Source organism: Mauremys reevesii, linkage group 16, assembly GCF_016161935.1.
Source record: "Mauremys reevesii isolate NIE-2019 linkage group 16, ASM1616193v1, whole genome shotgun sequence".
In the NCBI taxonomy this organism is placed as follows: domain Eukaryota; kingdom Metazoa; phylum Chordata; order Testudines; family Geoemydidae; genus Mauremys; species Mauremys reevesii.
This window is the reverse complement of record NC_052638.1, coordinates 37,573,822-37,588,382: the sequence shown is the minus strand read 5'-3', so window position 1 is coordinate 37,588,382 and position 14,561 is coordinate 37,573,822. Positions and strand designations below refer to the sequence as shown.

The following is a 14,561-nucleotide window of genomic DNA, read 5'->3' as shown; positions in this document are numbered from 1 at the left end:
AAGGGTGAAGGGCAGCCCTGAGGATTAAAGTCAGTGGGCACGTAACCAAGACTTGTAGTCCTAGGTACAGACGTTTCTATCAACCAAGACGACAGACTATTTATTTGAACAAAAGCTCTTACAAGTGGAGATTTTTTTGTAGCAGATATTCTATATGCTTATGATTTTTACAAGAATTAAACACAGCAAAGAAGAAACATCTTTAAATGGTCTGTATATAATACCCGGTATGTTTTCAAAGTCTTCCATGGAGTGGTGCCGGGAATTAGTCATGCGATTTCCATTAAAGACAATCATGTAGCTGAAACCCCTTCACGATGGTTTGCAAATTCTCCCCAAATGTTCTGTGGAGGGAAGGACAAGGAACAGGATTGAAAGTATTTTGCACACGCATGCACTCGTCCATACATATGTGCATGTGCACATGCTTTGCCTGGGGATGAATTTCACCCCGTTATAGTTTGAGGGCCAGCACCAGGCCCATGATGGCCACTAAATTTTTCAGGATATGCCTGGTCCTATGCACAGGGGTGAATATCACCCATGGTAAGTAGCTTACCAAGGGGATGGAGGACAGAGCTCTATAGACTGTGTCCCTTTTGGGGGTTGGTTGTTAGCCATTTTCCTCCCAGTTTTGCTTTTTGTGAAACCCTCCTGAGTTTCAATCTGAGTTTCAGCTTTGAATCCCCCAAATCCTCAATTTTTGTCTGGTTTCTGGTCAAAGCCATTCAAGACTGAAATGCATAGAACTCTCAGATCTGGCACCTCGCTTGCTCTGAAACCTGGCCTTAGCTCACTAAAACATTTGGAGACCTTTCAGGAATCCATAGCAGATTTTAGGTTTGCTCTTTGGAACGGGTATTTATTCTTTTTTCTTTGTTTATTGTTAGTCATTTCCCAGGATCCATTTGTGCTCGGTGCTGTACAAACACAACAGAAAGACAGTTCCAGCTCCAAAGAGCTGACAATCTAAGGAGTTAAAGAACCTTAGTTAAAATCATTTCACAACTATGAAAACATGACCCCAAAACCTCAAATGCAGCAAGATCATAGAGTAAGGTGTGTGGGGGTGGTATGGTGTGGCAGGGGGAAGAAGCAGGGAAAGGACTAAAAATAGATACAAGCCTTGATCCAAAGCTTGTTGAAATTAGCAAAAAGATTCAGAATGAGCTTTGGGGCAGGGACTATTTTTTTTGTTCGGTGTTTTCTTCTGTGTTTGGAAAGTGCCTGTCTCATTCTGGGTTTTAACATAACCTAAATTACAAATAATAAAACCCCAAACCCAAACAAGCCTTGCGTCTAGTGTGCAGTATTTTCAGATGGAATGTTTTACCATCGAAAAATTCTCCGTTGAAAGGGAAACGTTTTGCATAAGCTTGTTGATTTTGATGAAAGTTTGTTTACAAAGAAAAATGGGGGAAAAAAGCAGTTTGAGATGGTTGAAGCAGAATGGCACCTCTTGATTTACCATTTTGAAATGACTTTTTGTTACCTTTTAAAAAAAATCTGTACTACATAATTAGGCTTGGAAGAATTAGGTTTTTATCAGTAAATGTCAGTAAATGTTGATTTCACGGCACACACACAAACCAACAAAACAATATTTCCACCAATAATGACTGAAATGTACAGCTAGGCAAAGTAAGAAAAATACTGCCCGAGAACTTCTTAGAATTTGATTTAAGGATATTTTGACATGTGATGTTGACAATTTGTATTTGAATGACTATAAAGTTTTTACTTTTTGAATCTCAGCATCTTTAAAAAACTATTGTAATGAAATAATCATCTGTGCAACCTATTTTCTGACCTCACATAATTTTGTACAACTGTGAACATTTAAATTGATAATTTTTAAAAAATGCTTAAAATAATCAATATCTGTTAATTATAACAAAATAAAAATCGAATTCTGTCAAGTTTAAATACGTACATCAAAATTAGAATGAAATCTCTCAATTTTATCAAAACATTTCAAGCAACTCAAAATGATTGATTTCAGAAATTCATTTAATGGGACATTTAAAATTTTTGGCTTTCGTTCCGTTTCAGAATAAAGGAAAAATGTTGAACTCTTGGCATTCTCTGGGAAACAAAATATCTGGTTCTGGCCCAATTCTATTTGCCTTCTTTTATTAGGAGAATTCCGCAGACCTCTCATTAAAACACCCAGATCTAATCCATTTTTTCTTTTTAAAGATGAGTGAACTGGGGAGAATTAGGGCATTTGCACTGGTGCAAAGCCATATGAACTCCCAACGATTTCAGTGGAGTCAATTAATTTGATTTCTGTGGAATTAATCTGGATTTACACTGATGTAACTGAGTATAATTCTGCCCTAAATCTCTTTGAACGCTTCACTATTGTAGAACAGCAAATAACAAGAACATAGCTATTAAAAGGCCTCTCTTCTGGTGCTCTAAAATTTAAAACACATCTGGAACAATAAAAAAGGAGCTCGTGAAAGTCTTGCGTTAGCCAAGCAATTACCTCCATTGTCCTTCCTTCTGCAGCAGCAGAGATTGTCTCGCTTGTAGCACTGTTTTCCTTGCTTTCAAGTAGCTCCTCTTTATAATGAGAGAAAAGTGACGCGTCTGCCAGTCTGCCCTGAAATGCAAGGCTCCCAGAAGGTGAATTTGTGAATGGTTGACTGGTCATTATGCGCCTGAGGGTCATAATTTTTTTTTTCCATGCCAGTGCAGAGAGGAAGTTTGCAGGATGTTATCAGCATCCTGTTTCTGTGACCTGCTGAGCAATAGCATGTAAATATGTCTCCCATTCACCACACCCCAGCGTCAACCTTTTGGCTTCTGTCTGCTAGCCATGTTGGGTAAGATTAATGTGTTTTTCAACTAGAATGTGGACAGAAGTGCATAGATAATTGGGACAGATTTTTTTTTATGGTGTAAATTGTGTGGGTGTGTGGAGAAGATCCTGACAAAACTGGTTCGGAACTAGAGAAATCTATTAATATCCATTCGTATTAAGCCTGTAATGAGTAAGGATACGATTTTGTCCCGAAGGTCCTGGATTTCGTGACTTTAATGGATCTCTGTGACTTCTTTGGTTCAGCCATAGCCACAGGAGCAGCCCCCAAGGGTCAGCCCCACATATTGAGCAGCCTCCGTGGCTGGAGCAGCCCCCAGTGGCTGGAGCAGTGGACGGTGGTCAGCCCCCAGTGGCTGGAGCAGTGGAGGGTGATCAGCCCTCGGTGGTGGGGCTCGGACTGTTAGGCTCCCCCCAGGTATTTTTAGTAAAGGTCAGGGACAGGTCATGGGCTTCCATGAATGGTTGTTTATTGCCTACAACCTGTCCAAGACTTAGTAATAAGTTAATGGAAGCATATTTTGCTGATATTGCATTGGGCAACATTTGGGGCTGTCACTTTGTATTGCATCGCATCGTACCCACTTGTACATATAGGCCCCGATGCAATGAAGCACTTTAGTGTGTTAGTTAGTTCCATTGACTAACAAGATGACTCACCTGCTTAAACTTAAGTACATGCTTAAGTACTCTGCTGAACTGGGACCTTAGGCAATGGAGCAGACAGTTGGGACAGAGAGTGTATGTTTATTATATACAGATTCACCTATTTTATAGCACTATCTATATGAATAATACATGTGTTTTTAAAAATAGGTGTTATTTCTTACATCAGAAGTAAGCACTATGTGGACAAATGGTCTTTTTTTTACCTGTGTTTTGGAAGGTCTCACGTGGAGGAATAAATAGCTCTGAAGCTACCTTGACTTTATTAATTATGTTTATTATTATTTTTATTTATTTATTAATATTCCTAACTCATATTAACATTCCAGATACTGGCCATTATTTAATCATAAGGCCATCATCATTAGAGCCAGCTGAAAAACTTTTGACAGAATATTTGTTGGTAAATGTACCATAAAAGAATCATAGAAGATTAGGGTTGGAAGAGACCTCAGGAGGTCATCCCCTCCAACCCCTGCTCAAAGCAGGACTAACCCCAACTAAATCAAAGTTTTGTTGAAATCTAAGTGTTTTGCGGGAAAGTGTTGATTTCAATGAATTTTTTGATGGAAAAGTCTCAGAATGAATCATTTTGACTTTCACATCTAGTTTCAATCATGTCAAAGCATTTTGTTCAACTTTATTGTTTGTATCTTACTTTAGCATCAATATAATACTATATTTAGATTCCAGTTATATTTATTATATTTCATACTATGTTGCTCTGATATTATAAAAATGAACCGATTAGACATTACCCAATGAATCATTTCAAAGTTCCAAATCAAAATTTTTTTTGAATTTTCATTCCATCAAAGATTCTGGAATTTCAGCTTGTGATTCAGATTAAAAATGACAACAGATTTTGAAATGTCCAAAGTTCCTGTGGGAAGGAAGTTCTGCTTTCCAACCAGTTCTGCCCAGCACTAATGAGTGCCTCCTGGGGATTTTGCAAATAACAATATTTCTCTCCTTTCCCAGTCTTTAGGATAAATAGCTTGATTAGTTCATATTGCATTTCTATAAGTATCATTATCTCCATTTTACTGATGAGGAAACTGACACGCAGGGAGATGAAGTAACTTGCCAAGGTCACCCAGGTCTCCTGAGTCACAGGTGAGTGCCCCTAGCCCAGTGGTTCTTAACCTCTTTACTATTGTGGGCCATATATGCAGCTCTCTGTGTTATGTGGGCCGCATCCGCACAATAGATATACTATCTGTATGGCCCTGAGGATGTCACGTAGGCCCCAGCTGTGTGCTCATTGGGCTGCAAGTGGCCCATGGGTCGCAGGTTGAGAACCACTGCTCCAGCTACTAGACAGCACTGCCTCATTAAACACTGACTGCCCTGCAACTGTTGAGCTTTTGACCCTGGTTGCTGAGGGCAAAGCTTCTAGCACCAAAAAGGAAAGTAGATAAACCCTGTAGTGAAAGTCCTGCCCCTACGGCCTTGTCCAGACACAGCCCTTGGGCTCCTTCATGGCAATATTCTATTATCACAGGTCCTGTCAACAGCAATCTTGAACTGACGGTTCCTAGAGAAAGCAGCATGTGCTTCCCTGTTCTCATTTTTCCTAACCCTTTTTTTTCCTCTCCCAAGACATCTGTCTGCTCAGTGAGAAATTGCTCCCCAAGGCGGTTTGGAAACACAAAAGAGCGTGTAATAGAAACAATAAATTACACTTAATGTCGTCGATTCTGCCAGAAGATGCTATAGATCATGCCATTTTCAAGCTGGATTAATTTAATGTGCTGACAGGCAAACATCTGGAGTTATTGTTATCACAGTGCCCTGGCTGGGCTGTCCTCTAGATCACAACCGTTAGGATGAGACCGCACCTTAAAGGTTATTGTGTCGGGAGCGATCTGTTAATTTCTTGTATCATCACTTTTGGAATCATGCATTCATTCCAGGCCTGTAAACTCTGCCATCCCGTTCTTTGGAGACCCATTTGTTGTGAACAATCAACGATACAGAGATACTATCTCCCTCGGGTGAAATCCTGGCTGCTTCTCTGAACTCAATGGCAAAACTCCCATAGACTTCAATGGGGCTTGGATTTCAGCCCTGCTTTATAAAGGTGCTGAGCACCCACAACAGCAGCTGAAGCCTGAGCATCCATGCCCAGCATCTCTGAAATTCGGACCCTACTAGCTGGATTTTCAGTTAAGGGCACCTAATATGGACCTGAATTCAGGCACTCAGATTTTCATGGAAGCACAAAAGTGGCCATTTTGTGCACCGCTCATTAGCAGTGGAGCTAGGCTGTCACGCTCCTTGACATTGATCGTATTCGTTTTCCTCATTTTCAGTAACATTCCAGAACTGGCCATTATCTGTCTAATCATCATGCTCTCATCATTAGAGCTGGCTGAAAAACTTTCAACAGAACCGTTTTCCGCTTGAAAATGCAGTTTCATTGCAACGGAAATGTTTTGCGGGAACATGTCAATTTCAACAAATGTGTTGCTGGAAAAATGTCTAAAGGAATCATTTGACTTTCTTGTTTCAATAATGTCAAAGCAGTTTATTTTGACTTTATTATTTTGGATTGACTATTATATCATATTTTTCATGTTAATATTATATTACACTTACATATCTTTTATTTAGCAATCCGTTTTGAGCATTCATATGTGGGTTTTAGTCTTCCTATTACGGTGCATAGATTTAAAAGTTGGTCCCACTATATATTATGATAGTCACAGCAGAGGAAGACTTATCATCACCCAAAATTTGGATCTGGAGTCTGAGCACTTTAAGGCTTACAGGCAGTGATGAGCTGCCAAAATCTTAACAACCGGTTCCCTATAAAAAGTTCTGATTTAAGGGTGGGGAGCGGGGTAGGGGCTGGGGCAGGGGGAGATATACTTGTGGGGCCGGGGGCCCCTGCAGGGCCTAGGGCAAATTGCCCCACTTGCCCCCCCCAGGAGCCCTAGAGCTTGCAGCCCCCTCCCGCCTTACCTTGCTGGCAGCTCAAAGCAGCAGGATGACTCCGGAGCTCAGCTGAGCTGCCCAGCTGATGCTGGCGGCTGGCCATGCTGCAGCTGGGGGGGGGGGAAAGCGCCGGGGGGAGCCTCACCCTCCCCAGGTGGGAATCCTGGGAGCAACAGGATGGTCCAGCCTGCGGACCGGAGTTCTTTGCCCACTCCCTGGCCCTTTAACGACTGTTGACAGGAGAGCTGTTGCTGTATTCAGGACATATGATGTCCAAACAGGCACAGAGAGCACTGATTGGTTGGGAGGCACATGGTCCCAGGATCATCACAGCATCCTTCAGAACTAAAATGAAGAGGATTAAGATGAATGTTGTTCAGTGCTACGCTCCAACCAATGACAGTGAAGAGGAGGACAAAGACTACTTTACAACAGACTCCAGAAAATATTAGAGACTCTCCCAGACAAAGACATTACCATCCTTATGGGAGACTTTAATGCCAAAATTGGACCTGATAACACAGGATGAGAATGGAGAGAGATTTGTGGATCTGTGTGCACTTAACAACCTAGTAATAAGAGGCAGCATATTTCCTCACAAGCAGATCCACAAGCAGGCATGACAGAAAACCAGATCGACCATGTCTGCATTAGCAAGAAGTTCAGAAGATCCTTGCAGGACGTTAGAGTTAGAAGAGGAGCACCATCACTTAGTGGTGGCCAGATTGAAGCTGAAGCTGAAGAAGAACTGACAATGTCAACCTTCTGAAGGACCATAAGACCAAGGAAGATTTTGGATTGACGCTGAAGAATAAGTTTTCAGTACTACAGGATCGGTCTGAGGAAGAGGAAGACAGTGTACTCAACAGATGGCAGAAAGTGAGAGACACGCTTAGGTCAGCATGCCAGGAAGTGCTTGGAATTAAGAAACACCAGCAGAAAGAGTGGATCACAGCAGAGTCCTTGACTAAGATAGAAGACAGAAAGAAGAAGAAGGCAGCAGTCAACAACAGCAGGACTAGAGCAGCAAAGGCCAAAGCTCAAAAGAGTATGCTGAAGCCCACAGAGCAGTGAAGAGGAATATTAGGAAGGATAAGAGAGATTATGTGGATGGACTGGCTGCAGAAGCAGAGCAGGCAGCATACAGCGGTAACATGAAACAGCTGGCGACTGTCTGGAAAGTTCAGCAAAAGACAAGCAGGAAAGTCTATAACAGGAATAGAACAACAGATGAACAGATGGGCGGAGCATTTTGAGGAACTCCTGAACAGACCAGCACCACCAAATCCACCAGACATCGACCCAGCCAACGAAGACCTCCCAATCAATTGCGATAAACCAAGCAGAGCCGAGATCAGAAAAGCCATCACCATGATGAAGAACAGTACCTGATGACATCCCAGCAGAGGCCCTGAAAGCAGACCTGGATACTTCAGTGGAAATGCTGTACCCTCTTTGAGAAGATATGGGAAGAAGAAGTGATTCCGGCTGACTGGAAAGAGGGATATCTCATCAAAATCCCCCCAAGAAGAGAGCCAGCACAACTGTGCCAACTAGAGGGATCACACCTCCTGTCGTGCCAGAGGAGGTCTTCAACCGAGTCCTCTGAGAGAGAATGAAGGATGCCGTCGATCCACAGCTACGAGATGAACAGGCAGGTTCACTATGGCATCCCAGCAAAGGTGGTCAACCTGATCAAGAACTCACATACACTGTAGAGTGATCCATGGAAGGCAACTCACAAACAGCTTCGAGTCAGACAAGGATGCTTGTTGTCACCACTTCATTGATTGGATTATGAAGACATCCACTACCTTGCACTCCTTTCACACAGTAAACAGCAGATGCAAGAGAAGACCAAATCACAGGTTGGCCTCAACATCCACAAGGACAAGACCAAGATCCTTAGGATCAATTCCATCAGCAACGACCCAGTCACACTGAATGGACGCCCCTGGAAGAAGTACAGTCCTTCACCTACCTAGGTAGCATCATCGACCAGCAGGACAGCTCAAGAACATCTGGAGCAGAGAGCTGTCTTTGGCAATAAAGATTCGACTGTTCAACTCCAACGTGAAATCAGTCCACTGTATGGGAGCTGAAACCTGGAGGACAACCAAAACAACCGCCAGGAAGATCCAGACCTTCATTAATAGCTGCCTCAGAAGGATTCTCCAGATCCGCTGGCCAGACACCATCAGTAACATCCACCTCTTGAGCAGAGGAAGAAATTAGAAGGAGAAGGTGGGCAGCCAACCAACATCACCAGACAGGCACTCATGAATGAATGAATGGCCCTTTAACAACCGGTTCTCCACGGAGGTCTAATTTTAGCAACCGGTTCTTGGGAACCTGTGGGAACTGGCTCCAGCTCACCACTGCTTACAGGCTGCAGGCATATGTATTCAGAGTTCTGATCTGGGTTGAAGCTGAGGACAGAATGCTCAGTAGAAGGTATTACTCCCCCCCCACAAGTTGTATGCAGTGTAGTTGTAATAATGAGACCCTCTGGATTTATGGTTTATTACAAGAATCTGTTGTAACCCACTAACTCCCCCTGTTTGTCCTATGACAGCAAAGGTATCAACAGAGCACTCTACCTTGAACGGTCCCTTACAGCATGGGCTAACTACTTACGCTGAGCAATCTGTTGCACCTGGCATTGTGCTGTGAGGCTGGGAGTACCTTTCCCAGAGCTGAAGAAGAGCTCTGTGTGGCTGAAAAACTTGTCTCTCTCACCAACAGAAGTTGGTCCAATAAAATATATGACCTCACCCCACCTTGTCTCTCTTTTTTCCCCTGAGGGCAGTTTTCTTTACTTCTTTTGCCATTGGAGAAGTCAGTATTTCATTATCCTTATGGGTTTTTTCCTAATATGCTATGGTCATTCTGTGCTCATAAGGATGGCAGTGTGTAGACAGCTGCTCTGAGGTATGGTGGAGTCACAGCAGCTGACAACTTTTGTGCAGGACCTTTCCTACTCAGTGGATCTCAGAGGAGCTCGCCGGCTCCTGACGCCGTGAACCTCTGGAGAAGCTGACCGCATGATAGAATGTCTACTCAGTTAACCTATCAGCTGTAGATTATCTCCTGCCAGTGTGTAGTACTGCCTAATCAGAGAGATTACAGCACAAATCTGATTTGGCTCATGTAGACTCATTTTAAACCAGTCAGATTGGTTACAAAACTCCAAGGAGTTAGTATGATCTATACATGGAGGTGCCAGGTTTGAATCTCCCTACGCACTGGTTTGAGCTCATCTTATATTTCATAGAAGGTTGAAAAGTAGAGCAGAGCTGGGCAGCATTTCACAAGGGTTGCCAAGTAACGTCAGCTGCCCCTTTGGTTGAACCATGTGCCTGGGGTACAGTAAATCTGCAGACAAACATCAGACCTTCCTGAAAAGTCTTGCGCAGGCGGCAGGATTTTATTGTGTTTCTCCTTATTGTCTTTTTTTATTACCTTTCAGAGTTACTCTGGAGAGCAATATACATCCCACATCAAGCCCTCACCAGACTTCCTGTGCTGCCGCTCTGACCTAAGAAATAAAGGCCAATGCCTTGCCCAGCTAACAGCGCCGACAAAGGCAGTCCCTCGTTATCTGCCCTGGTGGGGATGAATCCCTGGAAACTCTGCCAGGTAGCCCTGGCTGGATTTGCAATTAGGCAAAATGCGACTCGCTCATCTCTGTTTAAGACCTAACCAACCCACCCATCTCCGGTAGCAATGGTATTGTCCATTGTCATTCAAGGTCACAAAGCTACAGTCACGGCACACTTGATGCTTCTGCAAGAAGGATACAAGAGTGGGGCTGTCTTCTGCTCCACTGAAGCCAACAGCAAAAACTAATGGGGCCCTCAAAGGCCCAACTGCTGGGAGTAGTGCTGAGTGGTGAGCAAACCTTCAGGGGTTGTCTGATCAGCTGAACCTGCGGAATCTTCTCAGAAGCTCCTTTGTGCTCAGCTTACACAAGGCCCTGTGGTGGGGAAATTTCTTGAGGTCAGGCTTAAAGTGTCCCTGGTTTCCCACAGAGCTGTGAGCTGTGCAAGGACAGCCCGTCTTATGGAATTTCAATGCACCAGCTTCTGACAGTGGAATTCCCCTCCCCCACCCAGGCATTCACCAGACCAGAGCCATCAAAAGTTAAATATTTTCACGCCTCCGAGATTCAGGTAGGTTACAGCCACGTTTGCAAGCCTGGGGCTGTTGGCGCCAGCCTTGTTTGGAGGGTGGCACCCTCACGTGCACCATCTCGACCTGTCAAATGCACTCACCAGCTGCATACAGACGATAAAGCACTGGCCTGCTAAACCCAGGGTTGTGAGTTCAATCCTTGAGGGGGCCATTTGGGGATTGGTCCTGCTTTGAGCAGGTGGGTTGGACTAGATGACCTCCTGAGGTCCCTTCCAACCTAATAATCTATGATTCAGTGGGACTATAAGGAAGGATCTGTTTCTGATCCCCTCTCCAGCCAAGGCAAAGGAAGAGAGAGGAACTATGGGACGGAGAGGAACAGGAGAGAGAAGCAGTGCTTAATTTGTAATGAAAGAGATGCTGGGGCTCAAGCAAATTTTTTTTTTAACTTTTGTAACTGGTGCAGCAATCCAAGGGTACCAGGGCTGTGTACTGCCAAGCCTAGAGGTGCTGGGGCTCAGCCCTGCCAAGCCGGGCAGAAATTAAGCACCGGAGAGAAGACTGAAATGCAAAGCTAGGAGCCATCTTTTTTTGAACAGGGAAGGGGGGGTGATTCTTTCCCCACAAAGTCTGACCTCCCATGGATGTTATCGATGCCTCACATTTTCTTTTTGAAGAGCTGTTGGGGTCCCAGGCTTAGATAAGAACTCCCGGTAAGATGTGTGACTTCCTCATTGGCTTTGGCTGCCGATTCAGTCTCCACCATTCACCTAGTTGGAGTTGAGAAGTCCTTAGTTGGTGCTGGTAGGTCATCATCCTCACTCAAGAGTTCTGACCAGCAGGTGGCAGAATTTAATCCTAGATCCATGCAGCAAAGATTGCCAGGGCTGCCAATGGCCAGGGAGGCATCTGGGGTGAAATTATGGTCCTATTGAAGTCAGTGGGTGTTTTGCCATTGACTTCAGTGGATCCAGGATTTCTCCCAGGTGCCTTCTTTTGGACCTGGCAGTTTGTTCACATTCATTCCGGTGCGACACCAGGAATGAATGCTCATAGTGTCAATTCTGCTTTGGAGGCTGAAGGTTCTTCATCTTTAGGTCTGGTGCCTTAGTGGGAAACCTCGAAAATCCTTAGCTAATTCTGTTTTCACTCTGAGGGAGGTCTGGCTGTGGGAGTAGCCTGATTCTGGCAAGAATATGGAATTCAGCTGCATGGAGAGACACTTCTTGTATCTAAACTATGTGCTCTTATAATTCATTAAACACTGTCTCCTGCACCCTGTTGGCTCCTTCCTTTAGAAGGGGCAGAAGGGATGGGCAGAATCAGACTGTGTGAGGGAGGAAGGCCAGATTCCAAATTGCAACATTCCCATATCCTTTAAAAGAGGGTATTTAAGTGAGGGCATGATTGCTGAGGTCAGCAGGAGATTATACAGATTCCTCCCTACTTTTATATCTTGGATTAGGAGCTATTGCTTGAGCATGCAGTCTGATCTGTTTCCCTGGGGAATCAGAAGTCAAATAAATGAAGTATATTGACCCTCCCTTCCCCAGCTCAAAAAGCCACTTGCTTTGATCGTTTGTGTAACCATTGCCAAACTCTGCAGGCTGCGCTAAATTCCTTTTTAAGCATTAGCATTGGCTTGACAATATTGTAGGAGTACATGATATGGGACATCACCCTTCGTCAATGACTCCCTCCCTCCCAGCTGGAATACGGTGTGCCCTGAGGTTAGTGGTGAATGTGCTGACTTGGTCGTATTTCAATCACAAATGAATCCTGCTCTCAGGTGAGGCTTGCCCATTAAACTGGAGCTTTGCAATAGTGAGGGCCTGTTCCTAAGCCAGATGACGTCAATGGAAGCATTTCCATTGACTTGACTGGACCGTGAATCATAGATAAACTAGAATATTTCTTCAGATTAGATCTTCTTTGCTAACACTGATCTGAAGTCAGACACCCTTGTGTATATGATTCATAGTATGATTAATTATTAATACTGTTAATTATTTTTACCGGGCCATAAAATGTGCCTGGTGCTTTGCAGGCAGATATAAGAAGACCAGGGTGCCTGTCCTGGAAGTTTACAATGCAAGTTTACAATTACATATTTGCATCTATACTTACTCCTATGCAGGAGATTTTGTTTACAGGATTGGCCCTTAATATTATTCCTACTGTATAGCACATTATACTCCATGTAGTTAATTGTTTAACAGTATTTGATATGTTATATACATAATGCGCATACAGAGAGAGCTTGCCAAAATATATTAGTTTTGTGAAAAAGGCTAGGAAAACTGAAAATTTGTCATTTCCTTTGAAAATTCTCAGGACTTTTGTCACAGAAATTCCATCTGAAATGCAACAATTTCTGTTTTGTTTCAATTTTTTTTTCAGTCTGTTTTTTCCCCCTTTGATGTCATTTCCCTCCCCCTTCCTCAGTCCACTGAAGGGAAAAAAGTGCTAGAAAAGATGGGGATAACCTTAAAAAAACAAAGACAATTTTTTTCATTTTTCAAATGAAAAAAATGGTCTAACACCAAAACATTTCACCAAAATTTTGTTTTTTGTCCAAGTTTTTGATGATTTTTTGTTTGACCAGCTCTATACTTTGTAGTGCCTGCTGTAGTTACGGCTGTTTGTCATTACTCTATTTCCACATTCTCATAATGTCACAGATTCTGTTTTTTTCTGAGCACTGTGACAGTCCTAGGCCCCATCCTACAACCACTTACATGTGTACTTTACTACCACAACTAGTCTCATTTAAATGAATAGGACTACACACTGCAGTAAAGTTAAACATATATGTAAGTGTTTGCAGGATCTGGGTCTTACATGCTAATTTCCATCTTACGTTCTTGTGCATCTTCATCTATTTGGAATCTCCTCTGCAAATTAATAAATTGAACACACATTCCTCCTCCCTAGTCATGTGTTTTAAACGTCTCCTCTTGTAAATGCACTTGGTTGAAAAATGTATTTATTTTCCTAGAAAAAAAATTATTGGAATTTGTCCTCCCCCCCCAAAAAAACCCCTCAATACTAAAATTCTCTTGGTTTTGGGGGGGAAAAGTGAAATGGAAGGGGGGGTTGTTTTTTATAAAAAACTGAAAATTTCTGTTAGATGGAAAGTTTCTAACAAAAATTTGTTTAGTCCAAAGATGATTTCTCAGCCCCCCGCAAAAAAATTCTTGAAATATTTTTGACCAAATCTATCTGTGAGATGCTGCACAGCTTCGTTCTCATTGACGAGTGGGTGTGGGCTAATTAAGCAATAAGGCAGACACTTGGCTATTCATAAACAAGCACGATTGTTACCACTGAACTTACAGAATCCCTCAAACAGTGACTGCAGAATAATCAACAGGGTGGGTTTGTGCACATGCTGCATATCTCAGCTGCATGAGAAAGCAGTCTGCTATGGATTGTGAAGGGAATGGAGTGGGAAAAGAGATGCAGTTTCTGCTGAAATATTGTCTTCACTGAAAAGGTGTGTTTTTACAGTGAGACAGGAACTTGTAAATCTTAGTAGAGAGAAATTTCAGGTAGCTTTTACCTCTCTGTAGCTAGTCAAGGTGATTAACCGTACACCCCACCCTACTTGGGTTTACCTTAACTTGCTAAATCAATGTAAAAACTACCTGTGCCTTGTCTAACTCAGGTCAGCTATCTCAGTGTAAAATACTCCTTTTTTTTTTCCGTTAGTGAAGACAAAGCCATACTACTCTGAAAGTGAAATATCCTTAAATCCAGATCCAGGATCATGGATTCCTTAGCACGTTGCCTCATTTAAAAACATTTTCCTCCAAAAAATCCTGCAATACGCTCATTTTGCATTTTAAAATCTCATTCCTGTAGTGCCGAAGCACTGGATTCCAAGCGGTTCCATGGGAAACTTTAATCCCTTCCAGCTGCCCTTTTAAAACCACTCGCCTGACTCCCACACAAGACTGGCAGCTGGACTGAACCAAAAGGGAAAGTGGTGTCA

At 43.0% G+C, this 14,561-nt stretch overlaps 1 long non-coding RNA gene across 2 annotated transcripts in view; it reads left to right on the top strand.

The window, feature by feature from the left end:
- Nucleotides 1-14,561, top strand: part of LOC120384242 — a 73,415-nt gene that overhangs the window by 22,633 nt on the left and 36,221 nt on the right. For both annotated transcript variants that reach the window (XR_005588704.1, XR_005588705.1), the window contains exon 2: nt 9,903-10,605. This is a non-coding gene — a long non-coding RNA (uncharacterized LOC120384242). The remainder of the gene's footprint in view (nt 1-9,902; nt 10,606-14,561) is intronic.